Source organism: Mustela lutreola, chromosome 1, assembly GCF_030435805.1.
Source record: "Mustela lutreola isolate mMusLut2 chromosome 1, mMusLut2.pri, whole genome shotgun sequence".
Classification (NCBI taxonomy): Eukaryota; Metazoa; Chordata; class Mammalia; order Carnivora; family Mustelidae; genus Mustela; species Mustela lutreola.
In genome coordinates, this window is record NC_081290.1 from 240096371 (window position 1) to 240115314 (window position 18944).

Genomic DNA, 18944 nt, shown 5'->3' on the forward strand with positions numbered 1-18944 from the left:
AACTTGGAGGAAGTTTTATCCCCAGAATCTCCAGAGACGAATGCAATCCCATATCTCATTGCCTTTCTGAGACTCTGAATAGAGGACCCAGTTGAGCCATGCTGAACCTGCATTTCTGACCTACACAGAACAAGGGGGTAATCCACGGGTGTTGTTTTAAACCACCTCATTTCTGGTAATTTGCTATGGCAGCAACAGAACATGAATCCACCATACAGTAATTATTTGGCCCTATTATATAAGACACTGATGCCACCACACTCTCATTACTGATCAGCCCCCTCATGCCTTTACTTCCTTTCTTTTCCAACTTAGACTCTCTAGCCTGCCATTACAATTATTTCCTTATAAGGATCCTTAGCTCTCTCGTTCTTTCCTTTTTATTGCAGTGCTGAGCACCTTGATTGGGCATAGCATCAGAATCATCTGAAGGGCTTGTTAAAGCATAGACTGCTGGGCCCTCTTGCAGAGTTGCTGATTCAAGAGTTCTGGGGTAAGGCCCGAGAATTTACACGGTCTGGGGACCATGCACTGAAAATCACTGCTTTGCTACAACCCCCTGACTGAACTCGCTTCTGTCTTCTCAAGAGAAACTACTGAGCAGGGTGACTGGTTTTGTTGAAATTCATGATTATTGATCCCAAATGAGTCCTCATTAACTTTCTGACTATCCTTTCACAGTTCTCTAGGACGGTCTCTATCTGTCTGCACACTCTTCTGTCTCCTCTTCTCAAACCTCCAATCCCCTGCCCACCGCTTAATTTCGGCTGGTAACTTCACCTCCCACACTTGAGTGAGGTACTAGAAGCCAGAAGGGAACTCCCTCATCTTGCCATCAATGAGGCATTAACCGCTGGATGTTGCTCTTTCCTCCTGTTCAAGGGAAGGGTAGATCTCCGCCCATCACAGTCAATCTCTCCTCCTGGGTTCTGGCCCCTGTTGTTTTCACCTCTCCAAGAACTTGGCTTCTTCAATTTCTCCTTTTTCCTATGCTATTAATATATGTGTCGATCTGGATTATTCCTTGTATCCTCATTGGTAACCCTCCATTGACCATATAACCTTTTCTGGCCACCATTCCATTTCTCTGCTCCCATTCCACAGCCAAATTCTTGAAAAAGTTGTTGATGGTGTTTTTATATCCCCATTTCCCATTCACTCTTTTAAAAGATGTGTGGGAAGTGGATTTATTTCTGGGATAGATATTACCCTGGATATTTGATATTTGTTGAGCACTGCTCTACTCCCGCTTTCATGGAGTTCACGGACAGACCACTAAATATGGCATTTGCAGCTGGTGACAAGTGTTATGCTGAAAACAGAGGGATGTGATGGTTTTTACAACCCAAAAGGACACACAAGGAATACACACGGAGCACCCACAATGCACCAGGAGCTCTAGGCTCTGAGAATGCATCAGTGAAGAAAGCAAAGATTCTGGTCCACACATTTGCATTCTAGTGGGAGGATATAGAAGAAAAGCAGTGACAACAAAAGGTAAAAAATAAATGTCAGTGACGTGAGATATAGAGAAAAATAAAGCAGAGAGAGAGAGATGCAGGGAGATAATAATTTTCTTTCTTTCTTTTTAAAAGATTATTTATTTATTTGACAGAGAGAGACAACACAAGCAGGGGGGAGTGGGAGAGGGAGAACAGGTTTCCCGCTGAGCAGAGAGCTCATGAAGGTCTTGATCCTGAAACTCTGAGATCCAAACAGAAGGCAGATGCTTAACGACTGAGCCACCCAGGTGCCCTGGATAGTAATTTTCAATAAGGTGGTCAGATAAGGCTCACTGAAGAGGTGCGTTTGGGTAAAGCCCTGAGAGAATAGGACTCTGGATGGCTAACTTGGGGAAGAACATATCTCGCAGAGAAAACAGCAGGAGCAAAGGCCTCAGGGCAAGGGCGAGCGTGGCTGGTAGGAGAAACTGTAAAAAATGCAAGGAATGAGCAGGTGGCCAGTCTGCCTGGAGTTATGTGAGCCAAAGGGTAGATGACCAGGGGAGGAGATGAACAGAGTCACCAAGGGGCCAGCTATGCAGTGCAGAGTTTGGCAAATTTTTCTGTAAAATACCAGATAGTAAATATTTTAAGTTTTGAAGGTCACATATGGTCTCTGTCATGCGTTCTTCCTCTCTTTTTAATTTTTTTTAATAGCCTGTTAAAAAATAAGTCTGGCAATACAAAGATTTGGCAAACGGGCGAGAGTTTGCCAGCTCTTGGGATCTTGTAGGCTGTTGTTGTAAAGATTTTGGTGTTCCTCTGTTGTTGTAAAGATTTTGGTGTTCCTCTGAGTGAGATGAGAAGCAATGGAGTATTGTGCCTGAGAAGTGATGTGATCATATATATATATATATATATATATATATATATATATATTTCTTTTTTAAAGATTTTATTTATTGACAGAGAGAGAGTGCACAGAAGCCAGGAGGAGGGGCAGGCAGACAGAGAGGGAGAAACAGGCTCCCCGCTGAGCAGGGAGCCCAATATGGGGCTCGATTCCAGGACCCTGGGATCATGAACTGAGCTGAAGGTAGAAGCTGAACCCACTGAGCCACCCAGGTGTCCCTAATCTCTTATATTTTAAAAGAATCAATCCAGCTATTATAGAGAGAATAGACTGCAGATGGCGAGGTGTGAGGGTGGTAGTGAAGGAGAAAGCAGAGACAGTAGAGTTTATGTTATATTTTGTGGCAAAATAAGCTCCCCTATAACTTAAAGGCTTAAACAAACAAACTCTTATTATTACTCATGGTTCTGTGGATGAGGAATTGGGACCAAGCACAGCCTGGCTAGCAATTCCTCCTGGACCTGGAACGTCCACTATGGCTTCTTCATTCACGTGTGTTCATCAATAGCTGGGGGCTGGCTGCGAGATCCGCATGCGCATCAGATGTTTGGGCGCTTTGCCGTTGCTTGGACTCCCCGGTTTACCTCTAGGTGGTCTCATATACTCTCCCTCTTCATGTGGCCTCTCCAACAGGGTAGCTTCTTCTTCTTTTTTTAATTTTTTAAAATTTTTATTTTTTAAAGATTTTACTTATTTTTTTGTCAGAGAGAGAGCGAGTGAGAGCGAGCACAGGCAGACAGAGTGGCAGGCAGAGTTAGAGGGAGAAGCAGGCTCCCTGCGGAGCAAGGAGCCCGATGTGGAACTCGATCCCAGGACGCTGGGATCATGACCTGAGCCGAAGGCAGTTGCTTAACCAACTGAGCTACGTAGGCGTCCCTAACAGGGTAGCTTCTTACATGGCTGTTCAGGGCTACAGGGCCTTCTTGGATTTTTGTTTTGTTTTAAAGATTATATTTATTTGAGAGAGAGCATAAACAAGGGGGAGGGGCAGAGGGAGACAAAGAATCTCCAGCAGACTGCGCTGAGCACAGGGCTCAGCGTGGGGTTCGATCTCACGACCCAAGATCATGACCCCAGCTGAAACCAAGGATTGGATGCTTAACTGAGCCATCCGGGCACCCCAGGGCTATGGGGTCTTCTTAAGGCTTTGGCTTATCACTGGTAAGCATCAGTTTTGCCACTTTCTTTTATTTAAAGCAGGGTACAGGGCCAGTGCGGATTTGAGGGAGTGGGTCCCTCAAGAACATGAAGACTTTAAAAAAAGGAAAGAAGAAAGAATAAAAGGAGTGTGTGGCTGGCTCAGTGGCTAGAGCATGCAACTCTTGATCTCAGGGTCATGAGTTCAAGTCCTACATTAGGCATGGCGCCTACTTAAAAAAAAAGAAGAGAAAGAAAAACGAATATGAATATAGGAGCTGTAGTTTATTGGTGGCATTCAATGACAAGGGACAACAGTGATAGTTCAACACCACTGACTTGAAGGCTAATAATAGAGGCCAAACTTGATGTGGTGTAGACCCAGGTGTTAGCACTAGAGATGGTAAGAATTCACTGGTTTCTGGGTATGTTTTGAAGGCAGGGTTGAGGGGATTTCCTGACAGTGCTGAATACGGGTGTGGCACAGGGAAGAGTGAAGGGTGACTCTGATTGAGCACATGGAAGAAGGCCATTTACTGAGGAGCAGAAGATGGAGGGAGAGGCAGGTTTACAGGACTATCAGGAGTTTAAATTTGAAATGTTAAGTTTGAGGTTTCTATTGGATATACACATGGAGGTATCAAGGAGCAGTTGACTGCAGGTTTGGAGAGGTCTGGTGTGGATAACTAATTTGCTAGTTGTCATTATAGATGGCATTAAAAGCCATGAGCTGGGATGATGTCACCAAGGCAGCTTGGGAGCAAGAAAGGGAAATCCCCAGGTACCAGAAATTAAAGAGGAGCTCAAAACTCATATGGTGAGCAGAATCTGAAGCTGGAACAAAATAGGTGTAAGGCACTGAGGATGGGATTTTAATGTTGACATGGAGATGAGGCCTTCACCCTAAAAAACTTGAAGCTGGAATGAAGGCTTCATCATGAAGTATGAAAGAGCCCATTAAAAGTCTAGCAGAGAGTAAAAAAAAAAGGTGGGGGGCGCTTGGGTGGCTCAGTGGGTTGAAGCCTCTGACTTCAGCTCAGGTCATGATCCCAGGGTCCTGGGATTGAGCCCCGCATCAGGCTCTCTGCTCATCAGGGAGCCTGCTTCCTTTCCTCTCTCTCTGCCTGCCTCTCTGCCTACTTGTGATCTCTCATTCTCTGTCCAAAAAAAAAGTCTAGCAGAGTGAATGAAAATAGGTACTCTATGGAGAAATTCCAAAACAGGTGGGCAAGGAGACATTCCTAAAACCTTTTAGAAAGGAAGAACAGTTTTCCACAAGGCTCAAGGATCAGGTGCATCTGAATTCTCAGTTTTCTCATGGAAAACTATGAGACAATGGGAAAATGCCTTCAAAATACTGAGAAAGAAATAATTTCCAACTTAGAACTCTAACCCTAACAAGATACCAAGTGAGAGTAAGAAAATATTTTCAGAAGTGCAAAATCTCAAAAAATGTTCGTTCCAGTGCACTGTTGGGATACAACAGGAGAATTTGCTCCACTAAAAAGGGGGGGGAAGGGGCACCTGGGTGGCTCAGTTGTTAAGCATCTGCCTTCGGCTCAGGTCATGATCCCAGGGTCCTGGGATGGAGCCCGCATTGGGCTCCCTGCTCGGCGGGAAGCCTGCTTCTTCCTCTCCCACTCCCCCTGCTTGTATTCTCTCTCTCTTGTGTCTCTCTCTGTCAAATAAATAAATAAAATCTTAAATAAAATTTAAAAGGGGAACAAACCAAAAGGGAAGAATAATGGGACCCAGGAAACTAGGTCTTCATTACAGGACAGAGGTGAAGGAAATCACCAAAATAATGCTGAATAGAAATTCTAAGGTAGGGATGATGCCATAGGCTTTGAGAACAGCCAGTTCATTCTGGAGCAAGTCCGAAGGCTCCAGCAAGAGCTCTTCGAGTAGCTGGAACAGACAGAGTGCCTAATGGGAATGATCCTGGAGAGCACATTTGCACAGCTGTTGGAACATTCAATGGCATATTAGGATAAGTACCTAGAAAACTAAGCAAATAAAAGTCTAGACCTTTCTTTTAAGAGCAAATAAAACTAAAAATAAAAGTTTCTGATTGGGGGAGCGTGGATGGCTCAGTGAGTTAAGACCTCTGCCTTCGGCTTGGGTCATGATCCCAGGGTCCTGGGACTGAGGCCCTCATCAGGCTTTCTGCTCAGCAGGGAGCCTGCTTCCCCCATCCCGGTCTCTGCCTGCTTCCCTGCCTACTTGTGATCTCTCTCTGTCAAATAAATAAATAACAAATAGCATGGAGGACATGGGGAGTTAGAGAGGAGAAGGGAGTGGGGGGAAATTGGAAGGGGAGGTGAACCATGAGAGACTATGGACTCTAAAAAACAATCTGAGGGGTTTGAATTGGCAGGTGGGTGGGTGGTTGGGGTATCAGGTGGTGGGTACGATAGAGGGCACGGATTGCATGGAGCACTGGGTGTGGTGAAAAAATAATGAATACTGTTATGCCGAAAATAAATAAAAAATAAATTAAAAAAATATTTCTAAAAAAAGTTTCTGATTGATTGTAACACATAATGATTTTGGATGTGAACATATAAACAGACGCATGTGTTAGAATCAAAATCCTGTAATTTAGCAAGGACCTGTGAGTAGCAAACATTTCTGTTTTTATATGCTGAGCTCCCCTCTGCCCCAACATGTGAATAATAATTTGCCCGAGTATAAATTTCTTTCATTTGTAGGATCTTTTCTTAAATTCTGGGAATAAAAAAGCTCAGTAATTTTCTCTTCAAATATTGCTTTTTCTGTTATTTCTTTCAATTGTCTTTCTCTGGAACTCCTCTATTATATACATATTTAAACCTCATATATTCTGCATGTTTTTAATTGCTGGGTTTTTTTTTTTTTTTTTTGAAAACCTAATTGGCTTTATTCAGTGATTCATGAATACATCACACCTAGCAAACAGAAAGGAGCTCCAAAGAACTGCAAAAAAGGAATAGGGTTTTGGGCGCCTGGGTGGCTCAGTGGGTTAAGCCTCTGCCTTCGGCTCAGGTCATGATCTCAGGGTCCAGGGATCAAGGCCTGCATCCGGCTCTCTGCTCAGCGGAGAGCCTGCTTCCTCCTCTCTCTCTGCCTGCCTCTCTGCCTGCTTGTGATCTCTCTCTGTCAAATAAATAAATAAAATCTTAAAAAAAAAAAAAAAAGGAATAGGGTTTTTTTTTTTAATTAATTTTTTTTTGCTGTTTTTTTTTTTTTTTTTAATCTCATGCTGTGTTCTGAGTAAATTCCTCTGTTCCCTCTTCCAATTTTCTAATACACTCTTTGAGAGTAACTTGCTCTAGAATTTCTCCCTTTAATGGCCCTTAGATTTCAACTAGAGTATTTTTCTTTTCTTTTTTTTTTTTTTTTTTTTTTTAAAGATTTTATTTATTTATTTGACAGAGAGAAATTACAAGTAAGCAGAGAGGCAGGCAGAGAGAGGAGGAAGCAGGCTCCCTGCTGAGCAGAGAGCCCGATGCGGGACTCGATCCCAGGACCCTGAGATCATGACCTGAGCCGAAGGCAGCGGCTTAACCCACTGAGCCACCCAGGCGCCCTTTCTTTTCTTTTTTAAAAGAATCTCAGCCCCCAAGGCAAGGCTTGAATTCAAGACCCCGAGATCGAGTCTTATGCTCTACTGACTGAGTCCAGCTAGGTGCCCGTAGGGTATTTTTCATTTCAAGGATTTCAATTGGTTATGGTGCACGTTGTTTCATTTCTGCGTATTTTTGCTTCACACTTTCCTTTTGAAATGGAAGTTGTACATTCATCTCTGAACATGTTCAACATACTATTTTAAAGCTTCCTTATGCTCTTATACAAATTTCCAGAGGAAATTTCAGAAAATTTCTGATTTGGTTGTTCATTTTAAAGGTTAGCTTTCCCACAAGGAGGTCCTTTCATATGTTTTGGAATTATTATGAATTAGTATTTGGAATTATTACTATTCATAAGCTTTTGAATGAGGAAGTATTTGTTTTTGTTTGATTTTTCTCTCTTTCTTACTTTCCCCTCATCCCTTCCCAGGATGCCTCCATCTGGCCTTCTGGGTGTCAACCTAGAGCCAGGCCCTCTGCCCATGGTTCTCCACCCCCAGATTTCAGGGAAATGGCGGATCTAGTCATGGGGCCAGCAGATGACTTGACAATTTCTCTTTGTTCCTCACCTCTCGGGGCTCTAATAAAGACAGAGCCCACAGATTGACAGCTATTTTATTCATCTTTTTTTTTTTTTTTTTTTTTAAATAAGCTGTGGAGCCCACATCATCCTCTGGTATGGAGCTGTGAGCATCAGTCTCCCACAATGAGGGGAGCACTTTATTCCCAAAGGAGCTGAACTCTTGACCAGCTGCTGCTCTACAACTTCTAGACTTAGAGCCCCTAAACCTAAGACTTCATACTGTGTTCTATTCCATTTTTGGTTCATTGGGATAGCTAAGAGTTCAGCTATGTCTTTTTAAAAAATCATTTTTATTTTTAATTTTTTTTTCACTTTTACATTTTTAAATGCCATGGCTATACGTTTGAAGCAAAGGGGTTTTTGGAGATAAAAATTTACTTCCTTGTGCTGACTTCAGAGTTCTGGCACCTGCTTTCTGTCCTCCACCCCCACCCCCCCAATTACTGAACATGAAGTCAGGTTCGCTTGTGATTTCTAGGTTACCAAATCCAATGGACGTTTCTCTGCCCTAATTGTTCTTGACTATTTGGCAGTTTTTAATGATTATTTATTTATTTATTTATTTGACAGAGAGAGAGAGAGAGAGTGCGCACCCAAGCAGGGGAGCAGCAGTCAGAGGGAGAGGAAGAAGCAGGCTCCCTACTGAGCAAGGAGCCCAATTAGGGGCTCAATCTCAGAACCCTGGGGTCATGACCCAAGCCAAAGGCAGATGTTTAACCACCTGAGCCATCCACTTGCTCCTATTTGGCAGCTTTTGACATAATTAACCACCTGTTTTGTTTTTTTCTTCTAATTGTGATATAACTGACATATAACATCATATTTTTTTAGGTGTACAATGTAATAATTTGATATATATATATCAAAATGATTACCACAATAGGTTTAGTTAACGACCATTACCATACATATTTACAATATTTTTCTTGTGATGAGAGCTTTTTTTCTTTAATGGTTTTATTTATTTGTTAGAGAGAGTGAGCACAAGCAGAGGGAGCAGCAGGCTCTCCAATGAACAGGGGAGCCTGATGTGGGACTTGCTCCCAGGACCTTGGGATCATGACCTGAGCCAAAGGAAGACGCTTAACTGACTGAGGTATGTTATATACCCATGATTTATTTATCTTATAACTGAAAGTTCATACATTGACTACCTTCACCCATTTTGCCCACTCCTCCAACCCCCAGCTTTGGTAGCCACCAATCTGTTTGAGTTTGAGTTATTTATTTTTTTAGACACCCATATAAATAAGTGAGATGAGACAGTATTAGTCTTTCTCTGACTTATCTCATTTAGCATAATATCCTTAAGATCCATCCATGATGTTACCAAAGGCAGGGTTTCCTTTTTTATGGCTATATCCAGTGTGTGTGTGTGTGTGTGTGTGTATGTGTGTGTGTATGTGTGTATGTGTGTGTGTGTATTACATTTAATTATCTATTTATTCATTGATGGACAGTTAGGTTGTTTCTATGTTTTGGCTATTGTAAAGAATGCTGTATTGCTGCCTGTTTTTTTTTTTGTTTTTTTTTTTTTAAAGATTTTATTTATTTATTTGAGAGAGGGAGAGAGAGCATGAGAAGGGAGAAGCAGACTCCCCAAGGAGCTGGGAGTCTTATGTGGGACTCGATCCCAGAACTCCGGGATCATGACCTGAGCTAAAGGCAGTGGCTTAACCAACGGAGCCACCCAGGCATCCCTTACTGCCTGGTTCTTAAAATATCACTTTCTGTGTGATTCCTTGTTACTCTCCTGATTCTCATTTTTGTTGTCTTTTTCAGCTCCATAGATTAGCAGTTTTAAGATATCTCTTTGTCTTCTGGCATTTATCATTGCTGATGTTGAGTAGCTTCCTACAGTTTGTTAGTCTTTTGTAGGTACTCTTTTTAATAGATTGCTTTTACGTTTTTTGTCTTTTATAATTGATGTTCTTCAATCTTATTATGAATTTGGAGATATGAATTTGCTTCTATATTACTCAATATCTTGGGACCTACCCCTAATGGATAAGGCACAGGACCTGATATACCTGTGAGTTCAGGTCCTATGCTGGTCAAAAACAGGTTTGGGGCTCCAGTTTATCACAGACGATTGTTCTCCTTGTAATCTGGGCTAATGGCAAGTTCTCTTGCTCCTTCCCCTCTTTGGTTTTTCTATCCTCCTATGGGGAGCAGGTAGGACCTCTTTTACCAATCCAGATCTCGTCAGGGCACAATACCTCATCTTTTGTTGCCACATCGATGTTAAAATGTCCTTAATCTCTAAGGCCATCCTGTCCCAGCTTCAGATTCTGTTCACTGTGCTAGCTTTGGCTTTGATTTCTGGCTCCTGAGAACTTCCCTTTCTTGATTTCAGTCTCAAAGAGGTGAGTCTTGCTTCAGATCCATCATCTTGTCCTAGTTTCACGATACCATTTTGAAACTTAGAGCCAAGAATGTGACTCTTTCTCCTCACTTGGTTCTTTTGAATCTTCTTTCCAGGACCTTATCCCCAAGACCTTGTACAACCAAGCTTAGCCAAAACTGAGTTCCAGTCACTTGAAACCAATTCTTCAATATAGTGGGGTTTGGAAATTTTTGACATTCAGGATAAATTTCAAGTTCCCCAAACATGCTGATCATAAATAAGCTTTCTATTATCTTCTCTTGTCCCCCCAAAGCATTGGACAAACCAAAGTACTTGCTCTTGTCCAGCTACCCCTGAGTTTCTCATATCCATGACCTTGTGTATGATGTTTCCTTTACCCATAGTTGTTTTGTCATGAGCTTGAGCGGAATCCAGCCTGTCTTTCACAGTCCAGCTCAGCTAGTACTCTTATGAAGCCTGGCTAATCTCTCCAGCCTAGTTATTTGTGCTTCCTCAGGATTTCTGTGACTGAGGGAAGCAGTTGTGATGTGAAGGACTGAACCAACAAATTGATATCAGGGCTTGTGGGTTCTGGTTGGGGCTCTGCTACTCCTTAGCTGGGTTTTTTTTTTTTTTCTTTCCTATATGATCTTCAATGTTTCTTTTGTGACACAGAGATGGACATATTTATCTCATAGAGTTAGAGCCTTTTTTTGTGACTCTTTTTGTTTCAAGTAACAGAAAACCCAACCCAAATCAGCTTCTGACAAAAGGGCACTTAATGGTTTACACAGTTGAAAAGTCTAGGGGGAGAGATGGCTTCAGGCATTGGTGAATTCAGAGCTCTAATGATATTATCAAGACTCTCAGCGCTGCATTTTACTGACGCCTTCAGGCTCAGATTCAAAGAGTGACAAGATGGCTGGCAGCAGTCCGAGAACCCAAGCCCTGCTTCAACTCCAGCAGACAAGCTCGAGAACTTTTGCAGGAGTCCCAACCAAGTTTTCATTGCTCTAACTGGGTCATGTTCCCATCCCTAAGGTGGTCCCTATGGCCAGAGAATTGGCTGCTTGGATCAGCTGGGACACAGAAGACTTGTCCGACCTCAGACGCTGGGGTGTAGTCTTGGCAACAGCACATGGGATGAGAGTGGGTAGGTGGAGCTTCTCCAGTGAGAAGTTAGGGTACATTGATCAGAACGGTGAGAGGATGCTAGAGAAGAATCACAGCAGGTGTCTGCCACAGGTGTGCTGAGGAGCAATTGAGATAATATAAGGAGACTGATTTTAGAAAGTCCCATTTAAATATAAATGAGTATTATGTGGTTCTCGTTCTCTCTCTCTTTCTCTCTCTCGTGATACTTAGCATTTTTTTCCCTCTATCTACAGCCTTCTAATTCATGCTTTGTCTCCCCTCTACCCCCTGAGCAGCTGGAGAGCAGGATCTGTGCTCTCGTCATTCTGGAGTACTCCCCCACTCCTAGCTCAGCACCTAGAAAGTCAGTTAATTCCCAATAAATGATTGTGGGATGACTGAATGAACCTAAAATCCAAAGCATTCCCCAGAATTCTGTTTTTCCCTAGGCCAAACTCTCAGAAGGCTTTGGAGAGCTTTAACGTTCTGCTGGAGTCATAGATAAGTCAGCTCTGGCTTTTTTTTTTTTTTTTTTTTTTTGTACTGAGTGGAGGGCGAGGTGAGATAAACAATTTCAGGCGGATGTGTCCTTGCACTGATTTATTGACCTGGCCAAGCTATGACCAGTCAGGAAAAAAGAAAAGACCTGGCTTATTTTTTTAAGTTTCTGCTTTACTTTTTCTCTCTCCATCCATATTGTAGAGCAGTGTGCATCAGGAAAGTACAGACTGAATGAAAAATCTTCCCCCAAAAAACTCTGGCCAGTGGGACAGAGTTGGGTCTGCCTTCTGCTCCTCAAGGCCTAAGCTCCTAGGAAGTTTTGAGTTTAACGGAAGAAACTGGGTGTCAGTTCTAGTCGAACAGCTGGGAACTCAAGCCAGTGAGTCTGTTGTTCTGTGTCTCTGTGGTTGTGCTCATTTCTTTAAATTTCCTATTTGAGCACAGAGTCTGGAGTCCCTACAGCCCTCTGGAGTTTGGGAAACCAAGCTGTTAAGAGCACAAACTTCTAGTTATAAAATAAATAAGTCATGGAGATGAAAAGGACAGCATAGGGAAATATGGCCAGTAAGATGGTAATAACATTGTTTGGTGACAGCTGGTGACAGCATTTGTGGGGAGCGTTGGGTAATGTATAGAATTGTCAACTCATTAGGTTGTACACCTGAACCTATGGTAACACGGTATGTTAACTGTACTTTTTTTTTTTAAAGATTTTATTTATTTGGCAGAGAGAGACAGCAAAAGAGGGAACACAAGCAGTGGGGGAGAGAGAAGCAGGCTTCCTGATGAGCAGGAAGCCCAATGTGGGGCTCAATCTCAGGACCCCAGGATCATGACCGGATCATGACCCGAGCTGAAGGCAGATGCTTAATGACTGAGCCACCCAGGCGCCCCAATGATACTTCAATAAAACAGAAGAGGGACCCAGATTACCTCTTAAAATAATGTATAGAGAGTCTTCCCTCTGTCCCCCCCGCCCCCCCTGCAACTGGAGTTGTCTTGGAGCTGCTCTTTGGCTGATTTCACAATACAGATACTAACTATTTTCAGCCACAAGGGTTAAGTAGGAAAATCAGTGTGGCTTAACATACCATATACTGGGGCTCTGGGGACCCATTGGTTTCCAACCTGCCCTCTCTTATGTAGTAGCAATGATGCTATTCCAGGAGCCTGGGCCCTAGCAGGGTGGAAGCACCAGGGCCAATATTTTAGAGAAGGGAGGTTATACCATTTACAGGTATTCTGAACACAAGCATAAACCCCTGACCACATTGCAAAGCCATTGCTGGAAAGTGTTCCAGTTCCTGTACATCAAAGACAACTGCTGGCGGGTGGGACAGTGGGAACGGGAGTTGTCCAAGGGCGCTGTTAGCAAGTCAGGAGTCACCTAAGGAAAATCTGAGCTGGGAGGGTCAGCGGCATCCAGCCTGGTGCTTGGCAGGCTCAGCAGTGCAAGGGGGGGTGTTGTTTCAAAGGAAGTCCCTGGTCACTATCTTCATTTCCTGGACTGTCCATGTCTGTGTAGACTCATATTCTAAAAGGATATCCCTTGACTTCCAGGTTCTGACCTCGCCTCCCCTTTGTGTCTCTTTCTCCTCCCCGGTTGGCATCTTATCTCTCTTCCTGACGCTGGTTTCCTTTTTTGGGTCTCAGCAACGCTCTCACAACTGTTTTGGGGAATATTTTCTTTGCTGGAACCTGCCCTTTGGTTGCTCTTCCCCCAGGTAGTTATGGGGGCTCTGCCAAGGGACCTGCAGCAACATGGTCTCATAGAAGGAGCCTAGGCTTGGAAGTCCCACAGAGATAGGTTCTAACCCTAACCCTGCCAGGGTGAAGCAAGTTATTTTCATCTCTCTGAAATGAAGTTCAGCTTCCTCATCTGTAAAATGGGGATAATTGGTCTTACAGGGGTTTCTGGGAGGACTTGGTAAGGACCTACAACAAGGACCATGTTATCAATGGCAGCTCGTACTAAGTGAGGAGCAGGCTGGTGGAGACATCTCACACCAGCGCTGCTGACTTCAGTGATAGCATCTGGCAGAATCAGGCGTTTACCCTCGCGGAAAAGTCCAGCAGAGACGTAGCCTCTACTTCCTCATTCATAACCTGCTCTCATGTTTCACAATCTGTTCGTCAGGAAACTGTTCTTAATATCTAACCTAAGTTCCTCCTGTTACAATGTGTCATAGCACACGTATTTTAAAATAACACACAAATAGACCCATGAAAATGAGCAGATTTTTCTATGAGTCAGAGGCATTCACAGACCTTGGGTTTACTCTTAAGTCTTCGAGAAACCAGGGAATATTTGTCATGTGACCCCTGCAGACTGTGGACTGTGCTGGGGAAAACTGGGAAGGTCTGGAGATGTGTGATGAGGGTCCAGTGACTAGAAGAATCAGTCTGTGTGTGTGTGTGTGTGTGTGTGTGTGTGTGTGTGTGTCTAGTTTCTCTCATCTGTGAGTGAATGGTTGATCCTAATTTAGAAAGCCTAGGAACACAAAAAAGGAGTTCAGCAGGACTGAGCTAATCACTTGGATCTGGCAGGATAGAAATGCAAATTATGTGTCACTCTGCTTTGAAGCAGAGGACAACATTAAAAAAAAAAAAGATTTTGTTTATTTGAGAGAGAGAGTGAAAGAGAGAGAGAGAGAGCAAAAGAGAGAGAGCATGAGCAGGGTGAGGGGGAGAGGGAGAGGGAGAGGGAGAAGCAGGTTCCTTGTTGAACAGGGAGCCTGACACAATGTGGGGCTTAATTCCAGGACCATGGGCACATGACCCCCAAGCCCAAGGCAGCTGCTTAACTGACTGAGCCACCCAGGATCCCCAGAGGACAACATTTAAGCAGCCCCACATGACATATCATTCATTCAACTCTGCAGGTACATTTTGCAGCTAATCCTTCTGGCTGGGCTATTGGTATGAATCACCTCTTTTGGGCTTGGTGGCCCTGAATTTAAGTGTCTAAGAAGCACCTGTGGGAGGGAAATGGTGGCCCTAGCTGGCAGCACAGGACAGATGTCACAGCCGTACACATCTGCTCTATGGGAATGCTACAAATCAGTGGGGTGAGGTTGCAAGCTGGTAGCCTGTGGACAGCCTATAGATGTGTTTTGTTTGGCCACACAAAGTTTTGCTTTTATTTTTGAAGTTGAATTGGTTAGCTTGATCTAAAAATTCATATGATCCAGGTTTCTGGCTTTTCTTAAAAGGGGACAGTCTGGCAACACTGAAGCTGTAGCTTTTCCTCATAGTAACATCATCTGGGGCTGGGATCCTCTAGGTGGGACTGTCATTTCCTGCTGCCTCACTTCCACTCAATTTCAGTCACAGAAATTGCCTGAACCCTAAAGGCATTTGAGTTGGGGACTCTTGGCCTGTGAAGTCTCCTTTAGTCACTGACAGAGAGCATGATGACTTGTGTTTTGTTCCTTTGGGTTCTCTAACTTCTATTCCTCCACCAGAAACGATACCAGAAGTCAGTGTTTGTGATTCGGACAGATATGTCTTCTCAGAGTTTATATTTAATGCCACAGTTGAAGATGTGTCAAGTTACCAGTAGGTTTTCATACAAGGATCAAGGGAACGAATCCCTCTTTGAAAATTGTCTGTTGGTGCTGCTTCTAGGTTCTTCAAAGTCCAAGGGGCTTCTGCGTGTGCAGAGGAATTCTCTCTGCAACTCCCAGTATCAAGACAACTGATGCTCAATTTATCAAACTTACGTGCTTAGTAAAACTTAGAAAATAAAAATTTCTTAAACATTTTTACATTTAAATCCTGATTATAACTTCTATTTCTTTGGGGGTGACAATAACAGAAAACCCTAACTCAAAGTGGCTTAAATAATAAGAAAATAGCTTTACTATAATAAGGTAAAGCCCCATGGTAGGGTGGGCTTGGTTCTACTCTTCTCCGTGTTTTGGCAACACCCTCAGGCTCTTCAAGACAGGGCTGCTGCAATGACATTATCCTATGCAGACACAACATTTCAGATCAGGAAGTGGGACTTTTATTTCCTTGTTGTGGAGTGGAGACCATGGAAACCTTTCCCAGAAGCCCCATGAGTGGACTTTTGCTTACATCTCATTGGTCAGAGTTGTGTCACATGTCTATTCCTAGACCAGTCACTGGCTAGGACCATGGGACTGCCAATTGCCTTTTTACTAATTATCCCAGAGTGAATGAGTGTAGGGCAATCCGCCTTAATGATTACTGTATACACTTAGTTAAATTCACTTAAACAATCCAAATTAGATGCACAAACCAATTGATTCTTTGAACATTTCAAACATCCTAACACACAAAATGGCAGGCAGAAACACGAAAATAAAATAATCACAGGCTAGAACTACGCTTAAATCTAATTTTAAAATATTAAAACCACAGATTTTATTTATCTCTATAAGTAATATTTATTTTGATACTCTTCTAGGGTTACAGTAATTTTAGTAATCCCCAATTAAAATAATACCATTTCATACTGGCCACAGTTGTAGGTTACTTATGTTTGGTTGTTTGTGTAGGTTGGAGTTATTTGTAATTGATTTGTTATTTGTAATTATTTGTTATTGGCTGGCAGCAGGGGGGTGGTGGGAACTTCTAATCCTGAACTGTCAGACATCAGGCTGACCTTACTTTCATAACAGCTTTATTGAGATAAAATTCACATACCATGCAATTGACTATTTAAAGTTTACAAGTCAATGGTTTTTAGTATCTTCAGAGCTGTGCCACCATTAGCACAATCACTGTTAGAACATTTTCATGGAGGGGTTCCCGGTTGGCTCAGTCAGTAGAGCATGTGACTGGTGATCTCAGGATCATAAGTTCAAGCTCCACATTGAGCATGGAGCCTACTTAAGATAGAAAGAGAAAGAAGGAAAGAAAGAAAGAAAGAAAGGAGAGAAAGAGAGAAAGAGAAAAGAAAAGAAAGGAAGGAAGAAAGTAAGGAAAAAGAATATTTCCATCGCTCCAATAAGAAACTGGTTAGCATTCACACTCCATTTCTTCCCTCCTCCAAGCCCTGAACAACCACCAAACTACTTTTTGTCTATATGGCTTTGTCTACTCTGGACATTTCATACAAATGGAATCATACACTATATAGAAACTTGACTCCTTTAAAACATTGAACTTGGGGCACCTGGGTGGCTCGTGGGTTAAAGCCTCTGCCTTCTGCTCAGGTCATGATCCCGGGGTCCTGGGATCAAGCTCTGCACCGGGCTCCCTGCTCCATGGGGAGCCTGCTCCCCCGGCCCCGCCTCTCCCCCCGCCCCCCTCCCCCTGCCTGCCTCTCGGCCTACTTGTGATCTCTGTCTGTCAAATAAATAAATAAATAAAATCTTTTAAAAAAGTTATTAAACTGTACTTGCTCCATCAGTGTTATTTGTCAGGCCTACACCTTTCATGGGGGGGGGAGTCCTGAAATTATGTGTTGTTGATTTTTTTAAAAAAGATTTTATTTATTTATTTGACAGAAACACAGTGAGAGAGGGAACACAAGCAGGGGGAGTGGGAGAAGGAGAAGCAAGCTCCCTACTGAGCAGGGAGCCCCATGCTGGGCACGATCACAGGACTCTGGGATCATGACCTGAGCCAAAAGCAGATGCTTAATGACTGAACCACCCAGGCGACCCTGAAATTATGTATTTTGAAAGTTTTATTTGGTATTGTATGATTGGTTGTATTGTCTTTTGTTATGTATTGACCCAGTTATTTGGAATAACTGGAAATAAAGAGAAATACAAACATGCCATATATATTAGTCATTCACTTCCTTTTTCTCTTTCTCCATGACTGCCTGCCTGCTTGCCTCCCTTCCTTCCTTCCTTCCTTCTCTCCTACCATCTAACCCTTGACATACCATCCTTCTATGTTATTATCATCATTTATATAAACTTTTCCAGTGGTGGCTGGGTAGCTCAGTTGGGTAAGGTAATCCCAGGATCGTGGGATCCAGTCCCACATTGGCTTCCAGCTCAGTGGGGAGCCTGCTTCTCCCTCTGCTTGTGTGCTCTCTCTGTCAAATAAATTTAAAAAATCTTAAAAAAAATATATAAACTTTTCCATCATGCTGAATTATCTTATTACAATAACAAATCATGAAATATATATGAGTTGCTTTGTTATCAGGTTTCACTTGATTACAACACTATTCTATTCATTTATTTTATATTTATACCGAGATTCTTATGAAAAAAGGATTTGAATTGAAGCAGAACACAGGTCATCTATAAATAACCATGGTATAGACAGTAAGAGTTAACTGGAAAATCTTTCTTACAGTTGAGTACTAAATTTATTTTGGACCAAAAAAGAATGCAAACAAATTTGCATCAGTCAAGAGACTTCTGGATGGTGATTCAAATAAAGATTATAAAAGAGAAGAGGTTATAATATAGATTTGGTGAGAGGTTAAAAAAGGAAGTATATGGTATGTTAAGGAAGTATATTTTTGTTAGAACAAAAGGAATTTCCAGTTGGATAAAAATGGAAAGTTTTCTTTCTTTTAAAGAATTATTTATGTGTGGGGTGCCTGGGTGGCTCAGTGGGTTAAAGCCTTTGCTTTTGGCTCAGGTCATGATCCCAGAGTCTTGGGATCGAGCCCGCATTGGGCTCTCTGCTCGGCGGGGAGCCTGCTTCTTCCTCTCTCTCTCTGCCTGCTTCTCTGCCTACTTGTGCTTTCTGTCTGTCAAATAAATAAATAAAATCTTTTTTTAAAAAAAAGAATATTTATGTGAGAGAGAGAGACGGTTCGAGTGTGCAAGAAAGTGCACGTGTGAGTGGGGGGAGGGGCAGAGGGAGTGGGAGAGAATCCCCAAGCAGACTCCTGAGTGTGAAGCCCACCATGGAGCTCCATTTAGAGCTCAGTTCCATGACCCTAAGATCATGAGATCATGACCTGAAGCTGATTATAAGATTATTCTATTTTTAATTTTTTTGAGGAAACTCCAAACTGTTTTTCATAATGGTTATACCAGAAGAAAAGATGTTTGATGCCTCTCCCAGAAAGAGAATGGATGGAAAGAGATGTCCTCTTCTCTACTACTCTCTCCATCAGTTTCCTCTATGGAGTCTGAGGACCTAAATTGTTCTGTCCTTGCTGAGAGTCAATAAAGGGAAAGAAGAAAGAAGGATATTCAACCTGAAACTGAACTACACCCAGGACACTACTGTTTGGCTTGTCCTAGTTCCCAGAGTTTCTAGGTATGCATGGCCATCAGTTAGACGTTCCCAGCAGATTCAAACCATGAATACCCCCCATTAAAAATGGAGAGTA